We start from the raw sequence: 9,512 nt of genomic DNA on the forward strand, positions 1-9,512 counted from the left end.
GTGCCCGCTAAGCCGTGGGGTCCGGGGTGATTGGTTACGCAGCAGGCCGGCAGGCGGTAACCAAGCCCTGTGGGCCGGCGGCCCCTGTGCTGGCAAGTGGCCTGAGCTTCTCCACGTGGGCCGGGACCACGCGGGTCTGCAAGGCAGGAGCCTCAAGCTGCCAGAGGGGCCAGCCCCACTCGGGTGCCTCTGCTCACGGGAGCTCAGCAAGGGTGTCTTCAAAAACTGTTATTTTCCTCTTACACAAAGGTATGTGCTCATCATAGGAAGACTACAAATTAGAAAAACATCACCTCGTTTCACTGCCCAGAGGTAGTAAGAGCTAATATTTTTGTGTCTGTAAATATTTTTTAAAGTTTTTATTTAAATTCCGGGTAGTTAACATACAGGGTAATAGTAGTTTCAGTGTAATATTAGCACAAGGTCGTGATTCGACGCTTCGTCCATCCCCCGGCGCCCCATCCCCCCTCCCCTCTGGCAACCGTGAGTTCGTTGCTATAGTAAGAGTCTGTTTCTTGGTTTGCTTCTTTCTTTCTTTTCCCCCCCTTTGCTCGTTTGTTTTGTTTCTTAAATTCCACCGACTGAAATTGTATGTTTTTGTCTCTCTGACTCATTTCACTTAGCATAATTCTCTCCAGCCCCATCCATCTTGTCACAAATGGCAAGATTTCATCCTTTCTGATGGCTGGGTAATATTCCATCGTATATAATTACACCACATCTTTATTCATTCAGCTGTGGATGGACGTCTGGGCTCTTCCCACAGTGTGGCTGTTGTGGACGTTGCTGCTGTGAACATTGGGGTGCAGGTGCCCCTTCGGATCACTGTGTTTGTATCTTCGCGGTAAATACCTAGTAGTGCAATTGCTGGGTCGCAGGGGAGCTCTATTTCCAACTTTTTGGGGAACCTCCATACTGTTTTCCCAGTGGCTGCACCAGCTTGCATTCCCACCAGCAGTGCACGAGGCTCCCCTTCTCCACATCCTCACCAACACCTGTTTCCTGACTTGTTAATTTTAGCCATTCTGACAGGTGTGAGGTGGGATCTCTCTGCTGTAAACATTTTGACAGACGTGTGCTCACCTGGTACATGTCTGTTTTTATGCCTTCCCCTGCGTTCTTTTCCGAGCATGAAAGTGATGCAACCTCATACTAGAGAAAATATGGGAAGTACAGGGAACGCACGGAAGAGGTAAGAACCCAGGCTGACCCGCACCGTGGGCCGTGCGCTGCTGCGGTCCTGCAGACGAGGCTGAACCCCTCCTCCCTGTCTGGACCCTTCTCTCCGGGGCGCTGCACGGTCCTCCCGAGGGGGGCTTCCCCGGACACCCCGGCCACGGACAGTCAGTGTTGGCACAGAGCTGCGCCCCTGCCCCGTGCTGGGAGCCGGTGTGGACCGCTGGGCGAATTGCTGCCCTGAGGCGCCGTCTGCAGGGAGAATTCTGGTGGGGTGTGGGGTGCAAGGCTCTGCAGCCCTGCCTCTGCGTGGAGAGAAAGTGAAGTGGGCAGCGAGGCCTGGCATTCTTTCTCCCACCCCCGCTGGGCTGCCTGGGCCTTGCTGGCCCCTCTGTGGTCACAGAGCCAGCCCTCGGCGAGTGGGTCTTCACCTTGAGGCTGCCGCCCCACACACGGTGCCCGGAACCCAGGGGGGAGCCCGGCTGGGCAGAGCGCCCGGAATCCACGGATGGGGGGTCTTGTCTGCCCTCAGGGAGCAGCTGCTGGGGGTGTGACCCCAGTGGGGAGGGGTCCCGAGGGAAATGGGCCGGCGATCCCGGGGGGGTCCCGGGCAGGGACGGGCTGCAGAGCCCTGGGGGTGGGGAGCAGAGTGACGGACGGACAGGTTTGAAAGGGTCCTGTGGCACAGCTCGCTGGCTTCCATGACAACACTGGCGGGCCTGGCGGGGAGGTGGGTCTCCAAGGGAGAGGAGGGAGGAGCAGCTGGGCTGGGGTCCTGCAGGAGGGCAGGCCAGCCCAGAGCAGCCGTCCTTGCCCTGGGCTCTGGCCCGCACGCTGGGGGCTGCTCAGGGACTCAGGGCTCGCCCGCCCCAGGAGGCCCCACAGACACGGGGCGGTCAGAGGCGCCTGAGGACACGGGGCCCAGAGTAGGGCTCTCCTCCGACGGCCTCCAGCATGAGTGTGTGGCCAAGTGTAAGAGAGCATGAGTGTGAGAGTGTGAGAGAGGCGTGACTGTGTGAGACTGTGAGCGTGCGTGTGAGTGTGAGTGTGTGGGCGTGTTGTTAGAGTGCGAGCGTGCGAGTGATGTGAGAGTGAGTGTGTGGGGGTGAGTGTGTGAGTGCATGTGAGCGTGTGCTCCGTGGTCCGCACCTGTGTCCCCACAGCCTGGAGGCCAGCCCCTCCCCCAGGCGCAGGTCCGAGGGGCTGGGCGGGGCTGGGCGGGGCTGGACGCAGGTGCGGTGCGGGGACCCTGGGCCCCCCAGACGGGAGCCCCCCAAATGCACCTGTTTCTCTCTCCCTTCTGCCCACGTCCCCGTGACTCTTGGTGTCTGGAAAAGTAAATGCAGGGAGGGGGGGAAATTACCCACCACACTCCATTGTTGGGTTTTTAGAAACCCCGTAAAAGTGGGTAGAAGATGGAAGGAAAGAATATCCTAACGGAAACCGCCTTTGCCGGAACTCAAAGCAGCCGAGCTTTGGTGCTGGAGCCACTGATGGAGGGGCTGCAGGGACGGGGCGGGGGGGACCCCCCAACTCCCCCTCCCCCTGCCTCCCTCCCCCCACTCCGTGGAGCAACAGCACCCCCTCATGCCGCCCCCTAACCCAGCCTGGCAGTGGGGCCTTCTTCCTCCCGGCTTCCCTGCTCCCTCCACCCCCCTGTTCCTGGAGGCAGCAGTGGGCTCAGGGAGGCCAAGGGGGTGGACCGCCTCCTGCTGGACGCCCCAGCCACAAGCAGGGCCAGAGCTGTGCCTGGATCCCCGGAGCATGTCCACCCACCCCGTGCCCCCTCACCCACGGTACCCTTAGCCAGGGGCACCATCAGGCGTGGGGTGGGGGTGGCCATCCTCCCGCAGCCACAGGTCAGGATCCCACAGACACTGGGTCCACCCCAGAAAGGACAGCAAAGGGTGACCAAGGGGCCTTCAGGAAGGGGCTGGCAGGGAAGTCTCCAGAGCCAGGAGGTGAAGACCGAGCAGAGGAGAGGGGCTCCAACCCACCCCTGGCTCTGGTCACCAGGCCAGTGTCCTTGATGGGTGAGGCCCGGGGGAGAATGTGGGCAGCGGGCGGTGGGACACCTGCCAGGACACACTGTGACAGATGGGGTGACATCGGGGGTGTCTGTGGAGTGACGGCTGGTGTTTCCAGAATGATCTTCTCCTTCCCAAGGGCGTGGGTGATGGAAAGGGGCCTTCGTTTCTAAGCACCAAAGATCCAAGCTCTCTCAGCATCCGTTGAACAAAGACCGATTTTATTTCTTTTTAATCCTCAACTATCCAGTGAATTTTCCTCCCAATTTAGAACGTGATTCACCAGGGAAAATAATATTTTCCAGGGGTTACACATGTGGCCGTTGGAGCTGGTGCGGATGCCAGCCTGCCCCCTCCGGCCTGGGCTCCTGCCCCAGCCCCCGTCCTTGTCGCCAGGTGATCCCGTGTCCTTGGCCACAGTTCCACCAGGAAGGGCCCAGCAGGGCCGGCCCTGGGCACCGCAGACAGGGTGGTCCTGTCTCCTGGCCTCCCTCTGCCAGCTGCAGAATGAGCCAGCAGGACAGGAAGCAGCGGGTGACCGGACCCCCCCTCCCCCCGCCGCTGGGGTTGGGGTGGGGCAGGGCCGCCCCCCGCCCCCCCCTGCCCCGGGCTGCGCAAGTCCGTCCCGGAGCCTCTGGGCAGACCTGTCACGGCCAGGTGGCTGCCTGGGAGGACGGCGCTGGGCGTGCGGGTCTGAATCACGCCGTCCTGCAAGCGGGTCCCTCAGGTGATGACTCAGGGCCTAACTGACAAGGGGCGTGCGCCTGCGGGCAGCAGAAGGCGAGGCCGGGATGGGCAAGGCCGTTCTCCCAGACGCGCCCGCGGGCCCGGAGCTGGGAGACGCCAGTGCTTGAGAGCGAGGGAGGAAGGCCCAGCGCTTTCAGCCGCCGGCCTGGAGCACAGGGCGGAGTGGCGGGAGCCTGTCGGCGAGGCGCGGGCACACGTGTTGGTGAGCACGAGTTGGGAGCGTCTTGGAGAGCACCGTCTAACCCGCTTACAATGCAAGTTAATTGCCAGGAAGCACCCCACACACTCACTTGCAAAAATTACACAAAACTGCATGGTTTTTGGACTGAAATAATGTAGAAACACCCCAAAGACTCAACAATATAGGATTGTTCAGAGAATTACGGGGCCCCGCACGGACCCTCGGCCCCCGGCTGTAGGAAGAGAACGTGCTGGAGGCACAGGCCTGGCGAGGAAGCGGGGTGGATGGGCAGTGACGTGTCCGTCCACGCAGAGCCGGCGTGGCTCCTGACTCGTCCCGGAAGACTGCACACCCGGACTCTGGTTCCTGCGGGACGGTGGGACCAGGGCCAGGACCTTCGTGCTCGTCAGGGAGCTGCGCTCACGGCCTCTCCTGCGTTCCCGTGAATCGTGACCGTGCGCGCATGACCCTAGCGTGAGGTGCACCGAACACCTCTCAGCCAGTCCTGTCCCCACCCCCGCCCCCGGGATCCGGGTGGCCACGGCAGCTGCACCCGGAGAGGCGGGGAGTCCACGCGGCCCACCTCCCACCAGGGGCCACGAGGTCGGCCTTGTTTATTCTTGTGCTGCTGCCCGAGAGCTGAGAATGTGATTTTCCGGTCGGAATCAGACCAGAGGCTGGGCCTTGAGCACCATGGTTTGGAAGAAACACAGAGAAAGGGGGAAAGGGAGGGAGTGGGAGGGGGCGTCCGGACGACACTACCTGTGACGGACGCCCCGCCAGTGTCCTGGGTGGTGGAGAACCTGAGGCGTGGGGGCCGTGGGCGCCCCTTCGTGGTCCCTCGGGGGCTCCGGCGTCCTGGCAGCTCGGCCCCGCCTGGGCCTCCCTGCACAGGTGGGGGAGCCCCGGGTCAGTGGGACAGATGGTTCTAGGGGTAGTCGCCAACTGTTCTCTCCCGAGTCCCCACACCTTTTGGTGTCACAAACTTCCCAGCATCATGGTGGCCTCGTGTCTTTAGGGAGGGTGCCCCCATCCATCTGAGAAGGTCTTTCTTGGTTCTGAGTGACCTGGGGCGGGAGTGGGCGCAAGGACTCCATGGAGGACAGGCCAAGGTCGGTGGGGCTTGCCGGGGGACACGGACACGTCTGGTGGGCCCCAGGACAGGTCTCCAGGACATGGGGGGCTGGGGGCCCTGCAGGGAAGCCGGCAGACACGTGCCAAGGGCCATTGGTCGTGTGCGGGGTGGGGGCCAGATGTGGGGCCCGCGTCCGCCAGAGGCTGGGGCCCTGAGACCCAGGCCTGTGCAGGGCGCGTCTCCAGGCCACAGCCGGTCTTCCAGGCCTCAGGCAGGGCACCCACCCCAACCGACACGGGGACCCCGGCTGCGGGTCTGGATGGGTTAATCTTTTTCCAGTTACCTCATGCTGGCCTCTGCTTCCATGGAAAAAAGCAAAACATCTGGCAATGATATTTCTTTAATGGCTGTCTGAGCCGTGTGGGAGAAGGCTGGCTGCTTTCCCCAGAACCCAGTGCAGATGTGGGGAGGACCCCTGGGGGAGGGGGCTTCCCGGGAAGTGGCGACAACCCCGGGGCCACCCACCTCCAGGCCCCAGGGCCCACCCGCCGGGTCCCCATGGCCAGACCAGCCGGGGGAGGCGAGATTCCTGCGCACTTGAGTCATTTCCTGCGCTGCTGACCCTCTTGTGGGGTCCCCAAGGCACTGGGACGGCCTTGGGGCCCTGGGTTGTCCCCTGGGCAGTGGGGGTGGGGGAGTCCCAAGGCGGGTTAGGGTCACCCATGGGACCTGCATGTCCGGGGGCCTGTGCCCCCTGCCCCTCACCCCCAAGCCTCCCCAGCTCCTGCTGCCCTTGACCTCGTGAGGGGTGGGGCTCCCACTCTCACCCGCTGGGTGGGGTGCAGGACCCTGCCCCACTGGGCTGTCCTCCTCAGTGGGGTGGGGGACGAGGGAGTACCTGCAGGGTCTTCTCCCCTCCCGAGTTTCCTCAAAGGTGGAGAGCTGAAGGGACGTCAAAGCTGGGCTGGGGGGCCTTTACCCCACACTGGTCTCTAAGGCCATGACAAGGGGGCTTGCCTCAGGGCTGCCTTGGCCTGGGACTCCCCACCCCCCCAAATTATGCAGCAGCTCTGATGAGACTTGTAGGAAGGGGAGGGAGGGAGGGTGGAGCAGGGGCTCCTCACAGACCAGCAGCTCCCACCCCCTCACAGATGGCTCCCCCAGACTGCAGGACTCTGAGAAAAGAGAGCGTGCTCCCCCACTCTGCCAGGCACAGTTGACCCCACTGTGTCCCTGCGGGCCCGCCCCTCACTTCCTTCCCAGGCACTCCCCAGGACCACTGCATCTGCAAGCGGTCACTCAGTCCCTCTATCTCTGAGCCGGACCACAGCACGGGTCAGCGAAGCCCCGGGCATCCTGCCGCGGGGACCCCAGGGCCAGCCAGCCTGGGCGAGGTCCCCTGTGCACTCTGGGGAACATCTGGTGTTAGGAACACGGCTGGAGTCTGCCTGGCTCCCACTCATCCACTCGAACCCTGAAGAGGGTGCCAGGGGAATGCCACTGTTCCACGGGAGACGGTCCCTTCCAAGGGCTGGGGTTTAGAGTTTCCAGTCCCCACTGGCACCCCCACGGGCCCCGGGGTTGTGCAGCAGGCAGGGAGGGGAATGGGGTCATCCGTTCTGGGCCACAGTCTGGTCCCAGGGTTCAGCAAGGAGCTGAGGGATCTCCGTGGATGCTGACCCGCGTCCTCCCTGAACATGAGCTCCCAAGGTCCTGACTGTTGCTTCAGAGCAGAGGGAGCGTATAACACGGGACCCTCGCTCCTTCGAGCCGGGCCGGAGCTGCAGGATCTCCCCTGGGGACCCAAGGGTTGGAACACAAGCCGCTCCTTCCATCTGCTCACATCCTCCACGGGCCAGGCACCCAGCCCCGGGGTCCCAGCACTGGGGGGGTCTCAGCCCCAGGATCCCAGCCCCAGGGGTCCCGGCCCCGGGCTCGCAGCATTGGGGGGTCCCAGTCCTGGGTCGGAGGCTGTCCCCATAGTGGGAGGATAGCCCGGCTTTGATGTGAGTGTGGGACCCTGCCCCCCAGGGAGATGCAGCCCCTGTCCCTAGGGGCCCAGAGGGGTCAGTCTAGCCGGGGTACCCTCCTTCCCCTCCCTGATATCCCTGGACACCAGGACCAGAAATACCAGGGCCAGCGTTTTGGGCAGGGGTGTGTGTGGAGGGCCTCGGGCGCCCTCTGCTGCCCATGATGGGGGAAGCCCCGGAACCACGTCAACGCCCAGCCTGCCCAGAACGCAGGAGGTGGGAGAGGCTGCCAGCTGGGGACAGGCGGCTTGACCCCAGAGGCCCTGGGTCCCCAGCACGGGCGAAGAGCAGCACGTCTGGGTCGGGCACTTCCCTGAGCCCGACCAGCGCTGGCTACGCCAGGCATCCCTGGTCAGTCCTCGCCACCATACTAGACCAGAGTCAACCCAGCACCCAGCACCCTGGGCCCCACGGCCGTGGGGGGCGCTCAGGATGGGGCCCCGCCAGCCCCAGGACTGGGGTCACAGCCCAGGAGGGTGGGGGTGGGGGCTTCTGTGAGTGGGGGGTGCCGGTCAGATCGCACATCACTGTCACCACTCAGGGAACATACCCCTGACCTTCCAGCTTCACTGATGAGACGGAGACTTCCAGAAGGTCAGTGACGCCTCCAGGCCGAGCGTGGGGCCCCTCTTCTCCCACCTGGGTTCCCAGCCCCTGGCGAGGGCAGGTCAGCAAGAGGAGACCAGACCGGTCCGTCCAACCCCACAATGTGGGGGTCCTAGCCCGGATGCGATGGTTAGGAGGGGGGTCTCAGGAGGGCATTAGCGCTTGGGGGAGGAGCTCTAAGGAACGGGGTCAGCGAGAGGAATTAGTGAAAGGGGACCCCTCACCTCTCCCCCGTGAGGAACCCCCGAGAAGTCTGCAGCCCGGAAGGGGCCTCTCTGGTAGTGTGCCAGGGCAGCCCGAACAGACGAAGACCTACTGGAAATACGTGGACGGAAAGCAGTTTTTCCTTATTAGGGTTTTTAGAAGCACGTCCACACTGTCGATAGAGGCCCCGGCTGGGGTATGTGACAAGCAGTCAGCTAAGGAGGGAGGTCCGGCTCCCGCCCAGGCTCCATAAGGTACCTGTGTGTACCCTGGGAAAGGTGTGATGGCTCCGGGCCTCAGTTTACCCAGCTGTGCAATGGGTACAGTGTCTGGAAAACCAAACAGAAGAGAATACAGTGTAGGTTCTCCCACGTAATTCCTGACCCCTACCTCTGCCTCGAAAACTCCCGCACGTCGTGTCCCCATCAGAGGAGACCCCGAGCGGGGCCACTCCCACAGGTCACGCTAGGTCACACCTGGTGCCTTCCTTGCCGGAGTCAGGCCATCGTCCCGTGACCCCCACAGCCCTGCCCGGGGGCTTTACTCTGTGCTTCTCCGGGGCCCTCAGCCACGGCACTGGTGTCCCCGGACGCTGGGACATGCACCTGCCTGTCCTCCTCCCCCTCCTTTGCACACCTGCCGCCTTCCCCTGTTGTCTGCCCCCCACTCTTCAGTTAGCGTTCTTTACTTCTCTACAGAAACTTTCTAGGACACGGACCCCATCATGGAATTTCCTTGGCTGAAGGCATTAGGTGGTGCCGGGGCCTGTGGAACGCTGTTCAGATCCTGGGGGCTGGGGTTCCCCAACCTGGCCCCCTCCCTGCCCAGGACGAGCCCCCAGGAGCCCCCACCCCCACTAAGGGGCTCCCCACAGTTTACGGGCTCAAGAACAATGCAGGGAAAGCCAGCGTCTTCACACTGGAGAAGCCAGCAGTCGGAGAAGCGAGTGTTTCCGGGATGCGGTGGAGACGTGAGGTTCTGAGGTGTAGGTCTGCTCTCGGACATTTCGTTGTCTTGTTTCTTAACTAGGACCGTAAGCGGGAAGCACTGCCAGCGTGTGTCGCCCACGGCTCCTGGTGCGTAAGGGCCTACGGACTCTGTGTTTGTTGCGGGCGTGTCTTTCTGTAAGTGCCCATCTGTCCGGACAGTCCTGTTGTTTCCCTGACCCCCTCGTGTGGTCCACGTGAGGCGCAGGACTTAGCCTCTGCGGGAGCCAGTGGCCATGGCCGCATTCGGGCCAGCTGGCGGGGGCGTCTGTGGACGGCTGGACGGTGACTGCGGACCGCGAGCCCTTCTGAGCCCACGTGGGTGCGGCTGCATCAGGGGCTGAAGCCACCACCCCCCACTTGCTGGTTTGCCTGCAAACGTGTTCGGCACCTCTTTCTAGAAAGTGACCTTCAATGGTGCGTCTCCACCCGACAGACGATAATAAAGGAGCCATTCCACAAAATTTAGAAAATACAAGG

The sequence above is a fragment of the Ursus maritimus genome, unplaced genomic scaffold, assembly GCF_017311325.1.
Source record: "Ursus maritimus isolate PB19 unplaced genomic scaffold, ASM1731132v1 scaffold_4, whole genome shotgun sequence".
Taxonomy (NCBI): Eukaryota; Metazoa; Chordata; class Mammalia; order Carnivora; family Ursidae; genus Ursus; species Ursus maritimus.